Source organism: Lagopus muta, chromosome 1, assembly GCF_023343835.1.
Source record: "Lagopus muta isolate bLagMut1 chromosome 1, bLagMut1 primary, whole genome shotgun sequence".
In the NCBI taxonomy this organism is placed as follows: domain Eukaryota; kingdom Metazoa; phylum Chordata; class Aves; order Galliformes; family Phasianidae; genus Lagopus; species Lagopus muta.
In genome coordinates, this window is record NC_064433.1 from 190,169,644 (window position 1) to 190,191,820 (window position 22,177).

The 22,177-nt window shown below is 37.5% G+C and overlaps 2 protein-coding genes across 2 annotated transcripts in view; both read left to right on the forward strand.

Moving 5' to 3' along the window:
• Window positions 1-22,177, forward strand: part of TENM4 (teneurin transmembrane protein 4) — a 1,593,907-nt gene that overhangs the window by 1,057,415 nt on the left and 514,315 nt on the right. Inside the window, exon 10 of the mRNA XM_048933792.1 lies at window positions 1,562-1,634. The gene's annotated coding sequence lies outside the window, so the exon portion shown is untranslated. The remainder of the gene's footprint in view (window positions 1-1,561; window positions 1,635-22,177) is intronic.
• LOC125688146 (uncharacterized) overlaps window positions 1-22,177 on the forward strand; it is a 246,312-nt gene that overhangs the window by 193,717 nt on the left and 30,418 nt on the right. The window lies entirely within an intron of this gene.

The following is a 22,177-nucleotide window of genomic DNA, read 5'->3' on the forward strand; positions in this document are numbered from 1 at the left end:
TTCAGACCAGAGGGCCTTTAAAGGTCCCTTCCAACTCGAACCATTCCATGATTCTGTGATTCTAAATCCAAACCCTCACATACTACAAAAACAGGGGTATCAGTCTGTATTGACCATGTGAGGTGTGGTCTGGCTCTCAATTTTTTGGAAGTGTTTTGAACATGGCACAGTATTAATGGGAAGTTTCCTCAAAAGAGTGTCAGTTATCAGCACTTTGGAGTACACCTACAATTTCTGGTACAGTGATATCGTGCAGCTAAAATCTAACTCTGTCTGGAAAATACATTTTTTGCCAATCCCTGGGGAAATTTTCAAGACAAATTTTGTTTTCTTCTGTATGCTGCAGCAGCCCAGATGTTTTGGCTCAGACAAACGTTGCTTTGCCCAACACCAGGCATCGTCGCTCCTGAGCTGCTATTTTGTGTGTACACAGTGTCCCTGAAGCTGCAGAAGCTGCAAGTGGGTTGTTTTGTTGTTTTTTTTTTTTTTTCTCTCTCTCTCTTATATCTCCTGCACAATTTAAATAGCCAAATGCTTTCCTACTTAGGAAGCACAGTAGTTCAGTGAGGACATTAGTTGAAAAAATTTGAAGCAGGCTGAATCCTGAGATAATAAATGTTCTTTATTTTGTTTTAAGAAACTTCTGAGTTCCACATCATAACTACACACTGTGTAGCATAATTACATAATTGCATAATTGCAAGTAATAATTGCAAATATCTCCTCCCTTTGGCCTCCGCCTGCCACTTGACTTTGTTTGCTATTCCCTGACTTTTGTATTGCAAGGAGTCATGAAGCATCCAGAATTGTCTCATGGTTGTGCAGGTTTCAATCAGTGTCTCTCTTAGTTGAATTTGTGGCAAGCAGAACCCCAGTAAATTTAGTAGTGCAAATTTCGAAGCCCACTCATACTTCCGACCATCTTCACTCCTTTTTTATGCTCTGTTGGTTTTTTTTGCATCAACATTTTGCTGATCTGCACGCTGTGTTTGAAGAGTAGACACGCTGTGACTTTCTCTGATAGCACACTAATGCATTTCATTTTGTTCTTCATTGCTTTTTTTTTTTCTTCTAATTTCTCTGATGTTCTTCTACTTCTCCTATTTGAGTTGCCACAAAGCTCATATCATAGAAGTAGTCATTAAAACTCCCAGGCTTTTTAAAAGTTCAGGGATTTCTTCACAGTACACCTTGTATCCTGGCCTAATATACCCCTTGGAGGTATTACATCTTTGCATAGATTATACTCTACAAAGGATCAAGGATGGGCCTTTCATTGGTTCCTTTTGTCATAGAATCATAGGATCATAGGATCATAGGATCATAGAATAGCTTGGGTTGGAAGGGACCTCAAGGATCATTAAGCTCCAACCCCCCCAGTACAGGCAGGGCCATCAACCTCCACATTTAATACTAGATCAGGTTGCCCATCCAACCCGGCCTTGAGCACCTCCAGGGACAGGGCATCCACAACCTCTCTGGGCAGCTGTTCCAGCACCTCATCACACTCACAGTAAAGAACTTCCCTCCTCATATCCATCCTATATCATCTCTCCTTCAGCTTACAACCATTTCCCCTTGTCCTGCTATTATCTACCCATGTAAAGGGTTGAAGAATTGAAGAGTTATATTGGGTGAGTATAGATCTACACAATTTAATCAATCTTAATTTTTGAAATTAATATGTTGTGATGGCTTGTGACATATGTACAGTCAGGGAAAATTATCTAGCAATTTATTCTGGCTTTAAATGATTTGTAATTGTGATTGCAACATTAAATTTTTATACTCTGTTTTCAGACCCTGCTTGTACAAGGATAAGCAGATGTTAAATCAGCTAACATCAGTGAAATGTAGAGAGATGCTAGAATCAGTGCTGGTCAAAACATACACATAAAGGCTGCTCTTGGATAACAATGACTGCCTCTCAGAGGATAAAACTAAAGGAACTGAAAATATTATCAGGAAGCTGTCTGCTATACATGACTTGTGGGTCTCCAGTTTTCATCCAAGAGAGTTACTCAGAATGTTCACAAATCCACTTCATCAACTGCAGGGAGGAAATAAATTAAAAATAGACAGATCCTATCAACATGGAAGTCCATGCCAAGAAGTAGTCTCCACACCTTTCTTGTCCTTCTTAGATTAAAGACACAGAACTGTGCTGAGTTGTCACAAAGATGATCAGACCTTAAGAGCAGAAAACGTTCTAAGAAATATTTTTAAGTTCTTTTCCTTTTGTGTTATTGTAAAATAGAAGCAGCAGTACTGTCCAGAAAATACAGTAAAATATTATAGACTTCCTTTTAACATATTAGATGCATATGCTCAACTTAAATGTTTATTAGTTAATAAAACCATTCAGTAAAAATGCTACTTTGGAGAACAAGTATATATACTGATGTCATGTATTTCTTTAGCTTCTTAGTCAGCTTTTCACTAATTTTCTGATCTTTAGAGCAAGTTCTTCATTATACAGTATCTTTAGTCCATTTTCTTTAAAAAAATAAAATTAGAAATGTTCCCTCCAGTATTCATGTAAATAATATTTTCAAGAATTGTTTAAACTATTTATCCCACTCCAAGATTTTTGTTTCTTCATTGATAATATATTTGTGTCTGTCTGTAGCACAGAGTCTTTAAATCATGAGATCATCTCATCTTTGAGATCATGAATATAATTCTCTTAACTATTATCATTAATTAATGCAGACAATAAAGAACTGCAAACATCTTAGCAGACTAGCTATCTCTTGGCCTAATTTGTACAGAACCAGCATGGCTTAATTCAAAGTCTATCCCACAAATTCCTGTCTTCTCTAAGAATTAGATATCATTTATCACATTAAGTGAAACAACCTTTTTCTTCCATTTCCCTATACCAGTAAGTGTAATATGTATGTATGTGTACAAAAGCATATACATTCACATATATATAAATTCAAATTTATATATATATATATATTTTTATATATATATATATTTATTTATTTTTGGATTCTGTTTTGAAGATATACAGTTTCAGTGGTGATCTGCAAACTGTTGATGGTTTCTAAAATGTCTTTCTTTGATCATCTGTTTGCTCGCTAAGATATAGTACAGAACATCTTTCACTTGTCACCCTTCCCATTTTTTCCAGTCACGTTATTGATCCACAACAGCTCATGTATTCTAGAGCAGTGTTACATCACAGTTCGCAGCCAAAAAATACACTGCATCAGCTGTAGTCATAATGTAAAAATAGTACTCATTGCGATGATGTTGTCTCAGTCTTGCACAGTTTGCCCCTTTTGAAGGAGAATGCCATATCTCCAGTTCAGATCAAGGGGCCTTTTCACTTCTCATCACTGGGCTTTCAGTAAGCAAGGCGATGATGACCTGAATGGGTTAGTAGTCTTAGATTCCTTTTTCTGGAAGTTCTGCCAAGGTGATGTCTTACTCTGAAGTTCTACAGAGCTCAGTTTCTGGGACTTTGTATTTTGTGTCCATACAAACCGCTCTGAGAACATTATGAGGTAGTAAAGGTTCATGTCAAACTTTGGCTCCTATCTTCTCACAAATAACAACTTCGGTGGATTTCATTTCCTCCACTGTTGTCCATTTAAAAGTGTAACTTCTTTACTTACTGTTAATTATTCTGCCTTCTACTCTTGCACTGCTCTTATTCCATAGTTTATGAAGTTGCCCATGTCCCAGTGAATGTCACTTTCTTTCTTTCTTATGCATTGATAATTACCAAGGCAGTGCACTTCCTCTTGAAGCGTGAATAGCTCTTTTATTTTTCTCTCATGTTGATTAAATCAAAACATAAGGTAATATTACTTTGTAAATAATATAATAATATACAACAAATAAATATATGTATATATATATATAACATATACATAATACAATAATAAAAGCAAGGTATTAGTTTGGATAACTTGCACAATTTAGGAATTTATTTCTGAACTCTTCTCATTCAGATAGAGGTGAATATTGGCCTACTTCCTCTTAGGAATGCTCTCTAGTCCACGCAAACCTGAAATATTCCCGAAAAGTGATTGGAACTGCTCAAACTTCCAAGATATGTCCTCCGTCAGGGCACAGTTCACCAAATGAACAGTGCAGACAATCACAGGTTAATGCTCAAACTTTAATTTATCCAGTATAGATGAAAACAACAAAAATACTATATCAGTAGAATTTTGCAGACTTAGATAAAATCTTCTGGGTTCAGCAAGCGCATTTTGTGCCAGAGCTGTGTTCAGTGACTGCATACCAACAAGTATGACACCTTTGGCCATTTAAGTCAGAAATAGATCTTGATCATGCAGTGGCTTTAAGAAATAAACTATTGGTCATCCAGCTCATTTACACCACTCAGCAATCAGGCTTCCAGCCTTGCTTGCAGATCCTTTGCCAAGAAGCATTTCTGACTCTTGTAGGAATATTGCATCACTTTCCAAATGGTCAAAATGCTTGACATAAAAGGTCAGATCCTAGACCTCACTCTGTTGCTTTTGTACTAATTTATCTGCTTCTTTAATGATAGATATTCCCAGGAGTCTACATAGGAAGTATGGAATTGGTCAGAGAGGAGCACACTGCCACCTCAATAATAGTGACTCTTTCCTTAAGAACAACTTTAAACCATTTTATTGTTTATTCAGCGTGGTTGCACTTAATTTCTGTTAAAGAATTATCTCTGTTTTGTTAAAGATTAACTCTGGTTTTACAGTGAATAAGGCCTTAAGAACGAGATACAGTGGTAGAAAATGTTAAAAAGTAGTTTACTGAGTTTCTATCACCAAAGAATCATAGAATCATTAAACTTGGAAAAGGCTACTAAGATCATTTAGTCCAACCATCAACACACCACCACCACCATGCAAACCAACCATGTCCCTTTTCTTGAAAACCTCCAGAGGTGATGATTCCACCATTTCTATTCAGCTTAATTTCCTTCTAGAACTACCTGAACCTCCATTCAGATACTTCATGTAAGTGCATACAGCGTGGAGTGGATTTGTGGCTAACTGTCTTGTCCAGGTGCATAGGAAATAATCAGATCAGGGGATTTTCACTGGGTTGGGTAAAAAAGCAGCATCCCAAGCCCCACCTCATCTTTCTGATATGGTTTCATCCTTAAGAAAGTTTGTTATCATGGAGGAGAGGGTGTCACTCATAGTCACAGCTCATGATGATTTACAGTGGATGAAACTTTTGCTTTGAGAGTAACATTTAGATGTTGATCATGTTGAGGGAAAGTACTATAGATGCAGTTTGTGTTTTGGTGACCTGTGTAGTAAGAATACTCTTGATTTTGTGAAAAAATAAGAAAAATAAAATTGGATGATACAATTCCCTCAGCTAGTCTTCATTTTTTATTTGCCATTCCATTCTTGGTATTCTGCTATTTCAGCATTTCAAAGACAATTGTGAAGCCTGCTTTTTTTTCTTTTCTTCCCCCAGTATGAGCAATAAAGCTTTGTGAGGGAAACCTGTTCTTAGATGCCATATTCTGTAGGTGATTAAATGACTTTAATGCGTGTTGTGCCTTTCCCACTCCTCTTTTTACTTGTCACAGGTTGTGAATTTATCACTATTACCTGCGACTAAGGAGAGTCATCAAAGCCAAACAAATTACAAGTTGTTTTCTGCAACAGACGGGTTTCAAGTTTCCTGAGGGCTCTGAGTGTTTATTTCCCAGAAAGAATTAGGTAGTTAATTCCCGAGCATTTCTTGCCAGTCTTTTACATCAGCTTCTTTGATAAATCTTTTGGGACATCACATAATCAAGTGTTGCCATAAAACCTTTATACGGATCTATAAACTAGATTACATTGTGTGGGAAATCATTAACCTCCTCTACTTGCATTGTGCTGTTTGTAGTGGAAAGGTGCAGATGGGCATGGGTATAGGACAGTCGCTTTCACATTTATCCTCTGGCTCAAGAGTTAAATCCACTTGACAGTATCATCATAGACAACATCTGGAAAGAAACACCTGGCACTTTTGAATTCCCTGTTGGCTTTGCTGATGGTGGTAGTGGTGGGATTTTAATCTCAATTTTCTCTGCCAAGGCCTTGTTGTTGACAATGGTAGAGTTGTTCTGAATAATTAAAAAATGGTGCATTACTAGTTGGCAAGCATTTTAATTTAATATTCCCAGACCATCCAGTCTTGGCATATTCAGGACATGCATTGAATAAGTTTGTTGCTCTGTAGTAGATGTTAACGCTCATCTCACTGATGGAAATATTAAGACTATCTACATGCAAGTAAATTAAACAGTGTCTGGGAACAGTCCCAGGCACTGGAGTACAATCGTCTCTTTTGCTGCATTGTTAGAGGCATCTGTGACATGATGTTTGCCTGCATCAACAAGCACTCTCTCAAATAATTCCTGCGTTTGGAAAACAAAAAAGATCATTCCCACCAGGCACATTTTATGCATGTGTTGTTTTGAAGGCTAAGGGAGGTTGCTAACTTTATGGAGTCTGGCTGGAAGGGAGTTAATTTTCTTCATAGCAGCTCATAAGGCACTCTGTTTCAGATTTCTGACCAAAACAATGCTGATAACACTCTAACATTTTAGCTGTTACCACATGGTTCTTGCATAGCATCCTGGTCTTTATTTCTCACTCCGCTCCCACAGTGAATAGACAGGGGATGTACCAGAGATTGAGAGAGGACACAGTCAGTCAGATGACCCCAGTAAACATATTCTATGCCATATATCATCGTACAGAGCAATAAAAAGGGAGAGGAGGATGTGTAGGGTGGTCAACCATCTCTTGCTCAGGGACTGACTGAGAATCTGTGTACTCACAGACATAGAGGGTGATTGCCTTTGCTCAGTTGTCTTGGTTTGCCTTCTTTCCTTCTTCTTCCACTTCTCCTTGATTTATTATCCCAACACACAAGTGTTCTTGATTTTACTGCTCCTCTCTTCTTCCTCCATCCCACTGGTGCTGGGGGACAAGTGAAAAAGCAGCTGAGTGGTGCTTAGCTGCCTACCAGGGTTAATCCACAACACTAGCATAGGTACTACTCCATCCCACATGGTCTCAGCTCTCATGAATGTCTCTCATGCATTTAAATTACCTCTATATGTGTAGTCTAATTTAGAATAGAGATATAATTTAGCATATCCTTGGGGCCAGTCCTCGCAACTGTGATAAGCAGAGTTCAGACATCATCCTTCTCCATCAGAAAAGACAGGGCAAAACCGTGGCCAATCTTCCCAGCCTCACAGCATAGATCAGTACCAAGCAAATGAAGAAATAGATGTTTGGCTCTGCACAATTTTACACCTGGTTACAACACTGTTTCTGGTAGAAATCTTTGTGACCTACTCCATCAAATTTATTTGATAAACAATATGTCATTCTTTGGTTTTTACACTGCTGTTGATAACTGCAAACATTTTTGCACTTTCTCCATCATTTCAATGCAATCTTGACTTATGGCAAATTGGCTAGTATTCAACCAGGAAAAATCTCCTGCTAACATAACAAGAAGTTGGTTTGGAACAATCCCTCACAACTGTGATTGTAGTAAATTAAATAATGGCAAAATAAAATCAATTACACAATGAAATCAATCAACCTTTAAAACCACAGATCAAAGCAAGATCAAAAATTGAAAACTGTTCCTGAAATATTATTTGGGATTTCTTTTTTTCTTTTTTTTTTTTTCCCCTGACACTGTGGTGATGGAGAACTGTGTAATGCCTTTAAGAAAGACAGATTATTGCTGCGTTGAATCAAGCCATTAATATTTATGTACTTCATGAATAATTTCACCTAGTCTTTTGAAAACTTTACAAACACTCGCCACCCTGTGGAAGACACAGCTGTTTCCCTCATTTAATAGGAGGGAGATGGGGAGAGAGGATACACGCCTTGCTCTTTGTCTCAAGACTACAGTGCAAAGGGTTGTCTCCCAGCTCTGGCACTGATTAAGCTTCTTGATAGACAGTATAATTATGGTGTAGTGCAGCACCATTTTTGATGGCATAGCTACTTAGAAATACCGGCTCATATAAAGTAAAACATTGTTTTGTTTATACAATAAAATATTTCACAGGTATGACATATTGATAAGTGCAGAGCAGGGCTGGCAATTTATATCCACATGTGGAATATAAAGATAGGCTTGTACATTCATAACTGCAAACAACTGCTGCTGGAATTGGGTTTCCAAGCAGATCGGTTGCTTATCCTCATTCCTCTGCACTGTATGGTAGAAAAATAATGTTCTTCTTTTCTTCTAATTCTCCTATAGGCAATCCCTATCCAGTAGCTAATACAGAAATTCTTATCTGCTCTCCTACATCACGTGGCTCTTGATGAACTGGGAGAGATCAATCTAAATATTCAGTAGACCAGGTTAGGATTCTAAACATTTATTGAAGAAGGTTGCAGAAGTACAGTGGCTGATATCTTAGAGAAAATCCTGTCTGTCGATGTGAAGAACAGGGATTCATCCTGTTTAATTTGAGGCTTCTCATTATGACAATTGTGTTAAAAATTAAGCTGCTCTAGACTGCTTTTTAAGTCAGTGGACAGAAGCTTCAACTGTCAGTGTGTTATTTCCATTCTCTAGAAGGATCATATTTTTAATAGAGCAGCTCAGTTAAGTGTTTAAGGTTAGGTTGAAAGGCATCTGTCCCTCAGATCCTCAAATGCCATGCCCTAGCTGAATGTAGAGCTATTCATTTTGGTAAATTATGTGGAACCACCTGGAAAAAGGTCTCAGGAGTATGTTAACTTCATCTTTGGCCTGCAAGAACTCCCTAACTTTTGAGACTATTTTCCTGCCCAACTTAGACTATGCAGGCTAGAATATTTTTATGGGATGGAAAAGTATGCATATATATCCCAGTATAAATGTGATCTTTTTCCTCTAGTTGGCCACATAGTGCTGTGGGGACAAATCTCACCTGGAAGATACTCTGTCATTTCCACTAGGACTGTGGTTGATCTCACCTCCTGGGATTGTTCAGTGCAAGTTTGTCCTTTCATACTTTATTAGAAAAGGCTGTTGCTCATTCTACTAAGAATACCACTTTTCCCATTGATGGTTCTTTACTGTTCCATCCCTTTTACACAGGTATTTGCTATCTGGGGAGTACTGGAAGGAGTGGATGAAAAAACATAATGCTGCTATCCTTCTGGTCTTTCAGAGGTGATTATGTTCTCCACAAGGAATAATGCTTTTGCCTTTTTGCAACATTTCTCTAGTGCACTAAATTGTCAATGGTGTAAATATTCACCTTTCTTTGCAAATAAGTACCAGGCCATTTTACAGGATGTAGATCCAGCCACAGTTAAGCTTGGAATAGCAACCAAACAAACCAGCTGCAAAAATGTGAGAAGCTCATGCAATTTCTTCTAGTTAGGATTCACTTTGAGGTTGTTTACCCACGCTTAAACGCAAACAGGGAAGGTCTATTATTTGATCAGATCTGACTCTCAAACAGAGATCTCATTATAGTGGCTTTCAACAGCACAGCAGTGTTTTCAAGCTTTCAGATGTGCAGCAGCTCTTCATTATTACCAAAATGGGGTAAAAAAGGATGCTCATTTCTTTAATGACTGTTGAGAGACAAATCTCCCTTTATTTGCCATTTCTGATCCAGAAAGGTGTTTCATATCTCATTGTGTTCTGTAAAATTGGTGGAAGATTCCAGATACTTCAGCTCAACCCCATTTTGCATGAGTCTAAGAACCCAAATTCTCTTCAGAATCAGTGAAGCACAGAGATGTCACATCCCGCGTGCAGCCTTGATTTTGTAACTGTTTGTATATGAATCCCCCCTCAAGCCAAATTCTTTCTTCTTTCCTTTAATCCTTTCTACCCCTTTTCCTCTGTTTTTAATTCACCTTTGCATATAGGACAAAGGGAAATAATTTTAAAACAAACAAAAGAGGGAAGATTTAGATTGAATATAAGGAAGAAGTTTTTTACATTAAGGATGGTGAGGCACTGGCACTGATCGCCCAGAGAGATGGTGGATGTCCCATCCCTGGAGGCACCCAAGGTCAGGCAGGATGGGCTCTGAGAGCCTGATGGAGCTGTGAGTGTGCCTGTGCATTGCAGGAGGGTTGTACTCAATGGCCTTTATGAGGTATTCCAACCCAAAATAATTCTCTGATTCTATAAGTTCTTGGAAGTCAAATCTTACTTGAATTCAGAAAACAACTTTAAGAGCAACTCAGAACATCTAGTGAGACAACATCTGAGCTGTCCAATCTCTTAACTGATTTAATAGGGGCAAGGGCACATGCAGGCAGGATTTAGGATTTTTCTGCTTATTTCTGCAGAGCCCTTCTGGGTATTCCACAAAGCTGCTAAAGTTCACGTTCTAGGACAAGGTAAAATGTCTTTGAGGCATCGAGTAGCACACATTTAATGAAGATAGAAAGCCAATCACTTAACATCAGATGAGGAACAGCAATTTCCTTCAGTCTGGCACTTTGTGTATTGAACAAAATTGCATGAGAGCTTTGAGCACTAGGAGAGCTGTCAAGCGGCCGTTTGTCTGGGAGCTGGAGCAGTCCCCTTGGAAACAGCTTAAACCTTTTAAATGAAAGCATTACAAAATGTACATCTGCGTGTAATATATTGTCCGTAGCCTCAACTGTCAAGGGCCAAGAAATACTATGTTTATATGTATATATTTTTTCCTGATACTCATTTTCATGCTTTCACATGTAAACAAATCTACTTTAAGATTGCAGACGTTCTGGCTACTCAACATCAAGCATCATACAAAATGTTTGCCCTTAGAAATGGTTCAGCAAGTTTACTTGACTTTGCAATGTTTATCTCTACATTTTCTGGGGCTCTCTAATGCAGATATATGGAGATTTCTGGTTGGATAAGGCAAAATGACAGTGTAGTAACATACCGTAGTGGGAAATAGTGTTTTGTTGGGGGATTTGTTAATTCATATACTTGTTGGCATGTGTCTTCACCAGGTCACCAGGCAAAATCACACTGGTACTGTGCCAGTATATCATAAATGGCCTGTGAATGCAAACTCTAGGGAAGCATCATTTTTTCTTTTTATTTGTATATTTGCTTTTTTTATAAAACAATATATATCCTTTCTGTGATTGTTGGTTGTTTTTTTTCTTTTTTTTTTTTTTTCTTTCTGTTTTGTCTTTTTCTAGGGGAGGTGGCGTTCAGGAGTTGGTGTTTTTATGGCAACTGTGAAAATGCCTAAATAAAAAAAAGGAAGGAAAAAGAGAATTTAATACTAGAATGGTATATATTATACAGTACATTTCCCTGGTACTTACTAGGTCTCATCCTACTGTAAATGTGGGGCAGCTTTTTTGAAATCAGCCGAGTTTTAACAAGAAAAACTGCTTTAAGTGAGAGGAAAATCAAGCCTGTTTTCTCCAGTCCTCTCTCTCTGAGATTTCCTTGATCCTCTCCCTGCTCATCTTTTCCTACAAAGCCTGCTTGCAACTTGTACTCCCAGCAGCCACTTTCTTTAATGAAAAGTAATGCTGAGCACTGAACAGATTCCACTTCAGCTTTGACACTGGCAAGTGGATTTAAAGTATCAGACTGAGCTGCAAACTACCGCTGATTGGGCATTTTGGCAGTTTAAAACTACTGCTTGCTTCTTTTTTTCCTTTTCCCTTTCCCGTGGCATTTCATTTTTTTCCTGATATCTGATTTACCTGATATCCTTCATTAATTCCATCTGTTACTTTTAGTCTCATCCTTGACCCTGTCACCAGAGCTTTTCCCCGATTTATTTGGTAGCAAATGGGGTATTTTTGTTTTTTAGTACTCCGAAAGTCTTTGTGCCTTGCTCAGAATTCATCCTATCAGATGAACAGTTGGCCAAAGTTATTATAAATCTATGAATGAAGATCACAAGATCAACAGCAACTGGTGTTTCATCACAAAATCTTTCTAGGTGGATTCCAGATGTTATAGAACCATAGAATCATACAATCATGGAATAGTAGAATGGCTTGGATTGGAAGGGACTTCAAAGATCATCTAGTTCCAATGTCCCTTCCTCAGGCAAGTTTGCTGACCCTCAGTCAGACTGCCCAGGGCTCCATGCAACTTGGCCTTGAATGCTTCCAAGGATGGGGCATTGACAACCTCTCTGGTGTTTGTCCATCCAAGAGCATGTCTCTATAGGTCATTTGATCTGGGATCTCAAAGTTTCTAGCACACATAGGGCACCAATAAAAAGGAGTGAAATCAGACATGAACTTTGCAGAATCAGCCATATTTCATCAGGGCTACTTGCTTATGTGTGTCAGTTGAACTATGAGGGATACCTGAAAATGATACTATAAATCTGAATTCACAAATTAGTAAAATCAGAACAGAAACATTCTAGGTATGCAAATACAAGTTTAGGCTGATCTTGACTCCTGCCATATCTGTGTCTCCAAAACTTTCCTGTGGCAGTCAGTTCCTCAACGTTACCCTTAAAACTGAAGAAATAACATTTCCTTTACTGCAGAAATTTCATTCTGAACTGCTCTGCTTTTAATTTTATTGCCTATCTCCTTGCACATATTTACAAATGAGAAAACTGATAGCTAATCAAGCATCTTGGAGGAGAGTGTACAGTGGAGAGCTCATCTTCTTTTTCAAGTAGATGGAAACATTTTCTATTGATGAATATTGAACTTGATGTGAAATACTAAAGGAAAATATGTTCCTTAATAAAAATCTCATTTCATCCCTTTCCCCTCAAATATCAGGAAGTGCTCAGGGTGATTACATAGATGTGATCCTCATCACGAAATGCTGAGTGTTTATTTACACTAAAAGTTCAGCCCTTCTCTCATTCTCCATCAACGATTTCCTATTGTTTTCCTATGGTCACAGGGAAAGCAGTGTTGAGTATGGGAGAAAATGTAGTGAGAGTTGGTCTAGTAGTTCCCAAAGAATAGGAGAGTTGTATTGCTGTTTTCTGAGGATATTCATGATGATAGATGGGATTGTGGTTGCTGTTTTGGAGATATTATTCACGCCATGACAGTGATCCATTGGGATCAAAACAAATCCACAGCCACAAAATAAGCAAGCATAAAACAGGGCTATTGTAAGCACACGTGGCAGAAAATAGTAGTTATATGACAACTGGGTAGACTTTAGAAGTTGAAGATTGGGAAAGCCTCCAAACCATGATTTAAATGACAGCTACTCCATAGAGTGGGAGTTTATAGATCAGAACAAGCTATCAATTTGCAATAAAATATTAGGAGTAGATTAATGAGTTTAACCTCCCGGGAAGTGTGGTGGACCATTTTTAGAGGTGCACTCAGAACAGACTCCTGGCTTCAAGCCACACCTGAAAGTGTAGTTTGGTGGGTAGAAAGATGATATCTTTTTCCTATTTCCCTCAGTCCTTGAATCTCTTCTCCAGCCTTTATCACCAGTTCCTCTTCAGTCCCTGCAAGTAATCAGACCACTTGGTCCAGTATCTGCCTGAGAGATATCCTGTCCTCCTGCCTTACAGAGATCACTAAAGAATATTTGGGCTTACAGGAGATAAAAAGAGGCAACTGCTCAATGTCATCAGGGCTGAGAAAAGAACAGAATTACCATATAACAGTGATAAAATTCAGTGTGAGCTTCTTCTCACTTTAGCCATCTAAAGATCAGCCATCTAGTTGTTCACAGCATCTCCTTCTCTGGCTGAAGAGGTCTGAAACAACAATTTACAGGGATCTGGGTGAATATTCTGGGGACTTAAAACTTGGTATGCTTGCCTACTCTCGTACTGATTTTCTGTGTTGTTCATTGTCTTGATGGGTCATTGGTCCAACCTAGAACACCTATTCCTGGGGGAATCACTTGGGCCTCCTCTTATATCAATAGGCAGAAAATCATTTTCCACAGTTGCTTCTCAATATTCAAATATATAATAAGTCCAGAAACTAACAGAGCAAGAAAACCTATCTCTGAGAAAATCGTCTTTGAGAAGGTTATTACTGGCCATGTGACATGATAAACAGCTGTCAAATGGTAGAGTTCTTCCAAGAGAGGAATCTGGTAGATGATGAAGGGATAGAGCAAAAGAGAAATGCTGAGATTTGCAATCCTTTCACTTGTAGATGGCAAGCTTCTTTTAATGTAGACAGTTTTTCAGGGGTGTAAAGAGATTTTGTTCTTTTAGATCCTGGCACAATTGAAAGGGGTAAAGAACCCACAGAAATAGAATGTGGTGTAAGATGCAGAGTGCAATCATAGCTAGAAATTACAGCATTTATGTGTTATTTGCATTGCCTTAACTCACTTTGTTCTCACTTTGTGAGAATTAAGTCTCTATGAGACGCTCAGGTAAAAGTGAAATTTCTGAAGTGAGCTGAAGAGGGCTATGAAGCAGGTGAGTGATGGAGATGGTGAAATGTCTTCTGAATTCCAGGCCACTGCATATGGCAAGAGACCATGGTGCCACTGAGTCAACAAAATCAGGGAGATTTCTATGCAGCAATGTTTGTTACTGAGCAGCGGATATCAGTCTACTCAGTCTACTTGAAAATCTGGAGGAAGTAAAAATCTGGTCCTTCCCTAGCAAACAGTTTACAGTTTACAGTTTTCTGGATATGACTGGATTAGCTGTCTATATTTTCTTCCTTTTCTAATTTCACCCCATCACATTTAATTCTCTACCCTCGAGCAACCCTAAATAATTCCTCCATGAACTACTGTTCAGTAATCTAATAAGACAGTAAAGTGTGCCTTGACATTCTAACCAAGACAGTAAATATTTAATATAATGCACTCCATGAGGAGCAAAGCAAAATTAAATGAAAAAATCAGATAAAATGAGCTTAAATGCAATAAATACTGGTTACTGTTCAGTGCTGAGAAGTTGCATGTGTATTTGTTTCCTCTCAGTTAGCAGTATTGGCAGCCTACTTTTTTGTGGTTTTGAAGTAGCAACAGACACCCACTTGCAAGTCTGCTTCATCATGTCTGTTAAAATTATTACTTACATTATTGGCTTTATTGTTTGGCATCCCCAGTTAATTATTTATTTATTTCCAGCTAGTTGAAGGAAGTCCAAAAATCTGTGTTCCTGGATTGTTTTTTTTTTTCTTTCTTTTTTTGGTTTGCTTTAAAAACAAAACAAATCTGAAATTCTTCTCAGTTTTATAAAAATAAATTTGAAAAACAGAATGCAAGTTTAATTTAATTCCATTTTTAACCTGTGAGGTAGAAATGTTGAAACAAGTAATATCTAGCCTTATATCTTTATTCCCATTTTGAACTGAGTATAATATCCTTCATTTATTGTTCGATCCTATTTCAATTTCCTAACAAAATGTTATTCTCTATCCATGATTCCCTATCTCTATGTCTACTTGTGTTTTGCCATATATTTTTGGAAAAAATAAATAATTTCTATCCGCTCATTAGCGAAAGTTGTAAATCCAATTTTGGTAGGTTTCTTGTTTATATATGAAGAAATTGTGCTAGTTAGGATCAAATTAATCCAAATTAGGAAAATTTTTAAAATATGCAGTCATGGTTTTGAAGCTCTCGAGTATAACTAATGAAAATTATTGTGTGTTCCTAGTCTCCAGCATTTAAGATTTTTTTTTTCTGATTTTGTATATTCAAACCCGGTTTTATTTAGATTTTGAACCTGAGAGAAAAAGTATTGTCTACAGATTTATACATCTTTTAACCAGAAGCTAGGAATAATGAACATGTCCTATTGTTCAATGAAAGAACGAAAATAAATTAGCGGCTCCATCTTAGAATCGTAGAATCATGGAATCATAGAATGGTTTGGGTTGGAAGGGACCTCATATAGTTCCAACCCCCCTGCTAGAGTCAGTGACACCTCCATCTAGCCCAGGTTTCTCACAGCCCCATTCTGCCTGATCTTGAGGGAAGGGGCAACCACAACACCTCTGAGCAACCTGTGCCAGTGTCTCACTACCCTCACAGTGAAGAATTTCTCCCTTATACCTAGTCAAAATCTACACTCTTCCAGTTTAAAGCCATTTCCCCTCATCCTGTCACTACCTGCCCTTAAAAAAGTCCCTCCCCAGCTTTCCTGTAGGCCCCTTCAAGTGCTGGGAGGCCGCTATAAGGTCCCATCGGAGCCTTCTCTTCTCCAGGTTGAAAAACCCCAGCCCTCCAGCCCTCTGATCATCATCTTGTACACACTCTTCTGAAACAATCTCTGGAATATTTTTGGTTTCCTGTATCAGTAATTTAATCCAAATTGCATTTTTCTGTGGGCGAATATCCCATGTTTCATGCTGACGCTATTCCAGACACACAAACTGTGCATCATTTCCACGAATTCAGCCTGTGTCTCAGGTCTGAGGGACATCTTGCTTTCATTTTGGTCTTCAGTGATATTCAGTCCACAGGAAAAGAAGCCTGGAAAAAATCCTTCCTTTAATAAAGTTTCCATAAGTCTGCCCACACTACCCAAAACATGCCATTAAAGTAGGAGTTCTGGGATTCGCTCCCACACCGAAAATGTTGAACTATTACAGTGGTTTCCTACAGAGTGGTCACTACCAGTAGTAAAATCATTGTTTCTTTGACTTGTAAATTAATTGAAGGAAATGTCCTGACCTGTCTTTTGTTGCCTTTCTCTGTCCTTCATATTGTATTGAAGTTACAATTAAGTGAAAAAAATAAAGATTGCTAATTTCACTTGTTTCTGTACCTCTCTCATGAAGGTCAGTTCTAATGTAGAATCCTGTACTGCTCTGTATCAGGAGATTTTTCCAAACATGACACGTCTCAGAGTCAAGCAGAATTTCAGCCTTTCTGAATGAGAGATACTTAAAAGGATAATTTTTCCCTGATTATTTCTGGGTAAAGACTTCCTCTTGGAATGATGCACTCATTGATAGATGTGCAACCCTTGCAATTCAGACTGGTGTGTATCAGTACAATTATTTGGAGCGTAATTAGCAGTTACTTTGAAAAAGCATACATGGGAGCAGATTTTAGTTTGTGTCTGTGTTAGAATTGTAAGGACAGACAAACAGCAAAAACTTACAACTGAAATGAATAGGAAGGTAGTAAAAGAAGAGGGAATAAACCTACTGAATAAGAACATTTTTGCACAGTCTTTGTTTTTGCACAGTTTAGCACTGCCTATTAGTAAGTTATTTGTTGCTTTTACTTTAAGTTCCAAATATTCCTGAGACAAAAACCAGTCTGAAAACAGTATCCCACTGGCTTGTAAAGCTACCTAATATGTTGGATTTGATCTCTCTTAAAAGGATGGCTGGTGAGCAGCAATAAATAAAAGAATAGCCATGTCCAGAACTAGAAAAGGGGTTTAAAATGCCCAGAGGATTAGGTAAAGAAAGGTAATTAAGGTTTCTGATCTTTATGGAATGTTTCATATTATTAAACAAGAAATAAAACTGATAGTTATTCCTATAATGAAACTTAAAGAGATTTTTCTTGTCGAAATAAACTTAATGTACAGTATCATGTGGTGGGCAAGTATCTTCATATTTGACAGATTTAATGGGATTCAGGGATTTTAGTAGCCTAGAGTATCCCAAATTGAGTGGGACCTACAGGGATTGATTCCAACTCATGACTCCACTCACTGTTTGAGAAGCCAGGATACAGTCAGAATTTTACAACTCTTAAGGTTAGAATAAATCAGTGAAGTCAAAAATGTGTGGGTTTGCAGACTGCTGCAGTTACAGTTGTGTTATCTGTTCTCCTTAAAGTATTGTTTGAAAAACTTTTGGGGCCATTGCTTAGATACTAGAAAGAAAGATGTCCAAATTTTCAAGAGTTTTAAGCCAGTAAATATGGGAGCAGGCTGGTTTATTTATTTACACATCTTCTGTTTTTTTTTTTTTTTTATTACAGCTATTCATTGGAGTCATGAATAGTTTCATATTTGCACTGACACTGAGATACCATTTGATAATGAATAGCAGAATGGTAGAATGCTTTGGATTAAATTACAAGGGAGGAAAGACAACAGTAGGCATCTGTTGCAGACTTTGAAATGGAAGAAAATATAAATTCCTTAGACTGGCTACTCAAAAGCTGGATACAGGATTCAGTATTCACATGTTGCTTTAACTGTCTAGACATCTGTTGGGTAAATAACACCATGAAAGGTGGATCTTCAAAGGTTCTCATAAGTAGCACAGAGGAAAAGCTTTACAAAGAAGAAAAGAGAGAGTATTGAATTTGTAGTAATGCATTATCATGAAGCCAATGGCCACCAAAGTTTAAATTCTTTCTGAGCTGGTGCACAAAATACAGTGGTATGCATTCTCCAAATTGGAGGAAAGAGATTTTTATTGGGATTCATCCAGAAGAGATCTGCTATTGTCTGTAGGTGTTAATGTATCTGTAACTAGTTCTGCTGATCTCTTTCCATGGCCGCTGAAAATAAACATTTTCAGAGTTTAATTTCTAAGATCAAGTTTTGACGCTTATTTTAGGATGATTTTAGTTGTATCCTGAACATGTCAAGTTTTTTTAATTATTATTTAATTATGCACGGGAGAGCCTAGAGTGGCTGGTTCAGGTGTTGATTGTCTATATATATATGTCACTATAGATATCAAAAGGTATTTAGGAAAATTTCCACCTTTGGTCTGAGTTTCAAAATCTACAGAAATGGTTTTCAGGGGGAAAAAAAAAAAACAAAACAGCATTAAAATTCTTGTTTTTATGTTGGTGGGCTTACTTTACAGGCTGTGACTTCTCAAAGACTAACTGAATGGCTAAAATTAAGTGTAACCTGTTGCAGGAAAGTATCCATTGAGGTGCTAAAGGAACCTGCTTTGTCACAGCTGCATTTATTGCCTTCATCAATCATGAAGAACAAGCTAATTGTATTTCCAGCTAAACTAAGAGCAAGATCCTGCACAGGATGGTGGAATAGAAAGTTGCAAAGTACTTTGTTATATTTGTAGCAATGGAAGACCCTTTTGGTATATTCCAGGTACACTCTTTTAGTGATAACTGCTGCCCTTTGAAGAGGTTGATAATCGCATGTTTCCTTCTGGCCAAAGCATTGGCATAGGAGAGAATTCTAGGGCTGCCTTTTGACATCTGTAATACTGAGAAAAAAAGAGTCCTAGAAGTGAACAAGGATTTAGCAATCAGTAGAATCAAGGCAAGACATACGAAGATAAAAGGACTGAACTACTCTGATCAATTGCCACCCCTGTCTTAACAAAGGCCTTCCAACATATGCCACAAAATAAAAAGTTATGTTTAATCACCAGGAAATAGTGCAAGGAGAATGGGAGATGTCAGAAATATGTGCTTCAAGTAAAAAAAATGAGATTTGACCCAGAAAAAAATGTGGGCTAATAAATCTGAGAGGGAAATAATCTAGAGAACAGTTATGCAGTTGGACAAAGATACCTGGAAAGCAGAAATGTCAAAAGAGACCTTGGGGTTTTAGCAGACTGCATATAATATATATATATTCTGGAATGCTTGAGGATGACAAAAAGGAATGGTGTGATTTGGGTCTGTACGTGCAGAGTCTTCATTCCTTTGTCCACAGGGAAGTGATTTTCTTGCTATATGGCAGTGATGAGATTGCACCTTGAATCTAGTGATGGATGTTGACAAATTGAAGAGAATTCTGAGAACAGCAGCAAAAATCATTAAGGGGCAGAACAATCCAACTTGTGTAGGAAAAAGAAAGCCATACATTCAGAGGATAAGGAGAAAAGATTGTTTTTGTTACCCTAAGGTGACAAAGACAGGCACAATGGGATAATGTTAAAGAAAAGAAAGAAAATTTGAGCTGCAAATCAGGAAGAAATTCCTCTCGCAGCATGACTTAAAAGACTTTTCCAAAGTTGATGGTGGAAGCCATTTAAGATAATTAAAAGGAGATGTCATCATAAAAAAGTTAATCAGAACTCGGTTTGTTCCGGCATTTGTTACAAGTAACTTATGCTGTTATTAAAAATTAAAGGAAATGAGAATCACAACCTATGTTTTTAGTTTGTGCATTCTGTGTATTTGACAGCATGTGGTACCATGCAAATGTCTGCTGTGATGATGAACTGGCATAGAGTTAGTTGTATGAACAGCTCTGCGAAATAAACATTAATATTAACTCCCTGTGATTTTCTGCCACCTTCAGCTAAGAGTTTTATGAATTGGTTACAGCATTGTAGCTGATGCACTGTATGTATACACTTTTCGATTCAGCAGCATAGGTTAATACTTATCCTACCACCACTGAGTTTTTTAGCTGGATGAAACCCTCCATCCTCAGTATTCTATTGATGACGCAGTGGTGACAGTAATCCTAAAGAAGCTTCGGATATACTAAGTGCTTTATGCTTTGCTCCTTCCACCAAGATCAGGGCAGAAATGACTTATTTAGATTGTCTTCCTACTTAGGTTTATCAGAACTTGAAATTCCAGTAATAGTCAATACAGAAAACTATTCAAGAAACTGAAGTCACCTTTCTAATGAAGGTGGTTTGAACAAGATCCTCAAACGGTGTTTACAGAGTGGAACCAAATCTATGCTGAACATAAGAAAGAAGAAATTGTTTGCACTGAAAAGAAAAAATGAAGCTCTGTCTCTTGCACTTAGCTCAGAAATCTTTCTAAAGTATATTTCTAATTACATACAGATACATACCATACATTTCCTAGAGATTGCTTGCTGAGAGGTTTCATTAAAAAAAGAATTAATAACAAAAAAATTTAAATCACTGTTGTTTTTAAACTGTGTTTGAGTGGGCTACTTCATCAGATGCTTCACTGTAGAGAAGAATTTGCTCTGGTGAGGGTATGGATTTCTCAGCTTTCTCAGCTGTAATTTCAATTATCTTCTGATGAGTTTTTTCATCATTTTACATTGGACTCCTTTCACAGCTAGAGTGTATGGCCAATAATGCAAGAATCTCATTTTTTCCACTATTTAGCTATGAAAAATTAATGGCAATTAACTTATAACAAGTTGACAGGAAATAGAACCTTAATGCTATTAGAACTTTAAATTGCAGAAGCTCCATTTGCTTTTTAATCTCAAAATCTGTTAATCTGCTTTAATATTTATGAATGATGATAGTTGTATTAATTTCTCATTATGTTCACTCCTTTCATCCTTCCCCCTCCTTTCTCTTCCTAAATGAATCTATTCCTTAAAGAATAAACAAACCGACTTGTGTAGACATCTCCCAATTGTTGTTTGACTGAATTATCAGGTGAATGTGTGCCATTCCATGGATTGTCTGGGACAACATCTCAGAAATTTCTTTATCCCTCTGTCATATGCAGGTCTTCAAGCAGATGTGAGCTGGATAGAAAGAAGAAAAAGGGATTAGGATCAATTCCACAGAGCAGTGCAGTTGCACAAGCAATAAATAGGACTGCAGTGGACAGTGCTCTAAAAAGTTGGTCCGCATCCTCCATCTCCTAATAAATCTGTTCCCTTACAAAAAGACTTTGCAATGAAAGGACTTGGAGTCACCAAGTCCAAGTTCTATCAGTTTTTATGTAAATCTGCCATTTCCAGTCTGTTATCCTTATTACCAGGAAGATTTAATATTAAAGAGTATCTTTCCCATTCATTGGCTTAAACTTCACCTGAAATTTTTTATTTACTCTAATAGAGAGAACAAGGGGCTGTGTAGTGAATGTGAAAAAAAAAAGGTCTGCGTCCAAGTTGAGTAGGACAAATTTTGTAGACCTCTTTCATGAGTTGTGAAGGTCATATCCCATTGACTTCTGTGGCACTGCACCAATATAATTCAAAGAACAATTTGTTCCAGTAAAGTTGGACCTTATTTCCTGTTGCAGTTTGCTTTTAAACCATTCAGTGGTGTGAAGTGAGTGCAAAAGTTTTCTTGGAGTGATTGGTCGTGATTTTAGATTCTTTATGCATTTACTTTCTGGTTCACAAATGACTATTCAAGGAAGGCAACAGAGGAAAGTCTCTTTAATTTAATTCATCTGATCTTTCCTTGATTCCATGCCATTTTAATTTCTAAAGGAACATTCTCACATGTTCTACATCTCTGAAAGTATTTAACTTCAAAACATTTCTCCCATTTTACAAATTGAAAGGTATTTGAGTCTGCATATTGGACTGCTAGGCTCCCTCTGGGTATATAGAGTTAGGTTTAGCACAGAAGTGGAATACAGTAGCAGTGTGGTTTTGCATGGGTTTTACCCAGTTTACCTTAATTTAAATAAC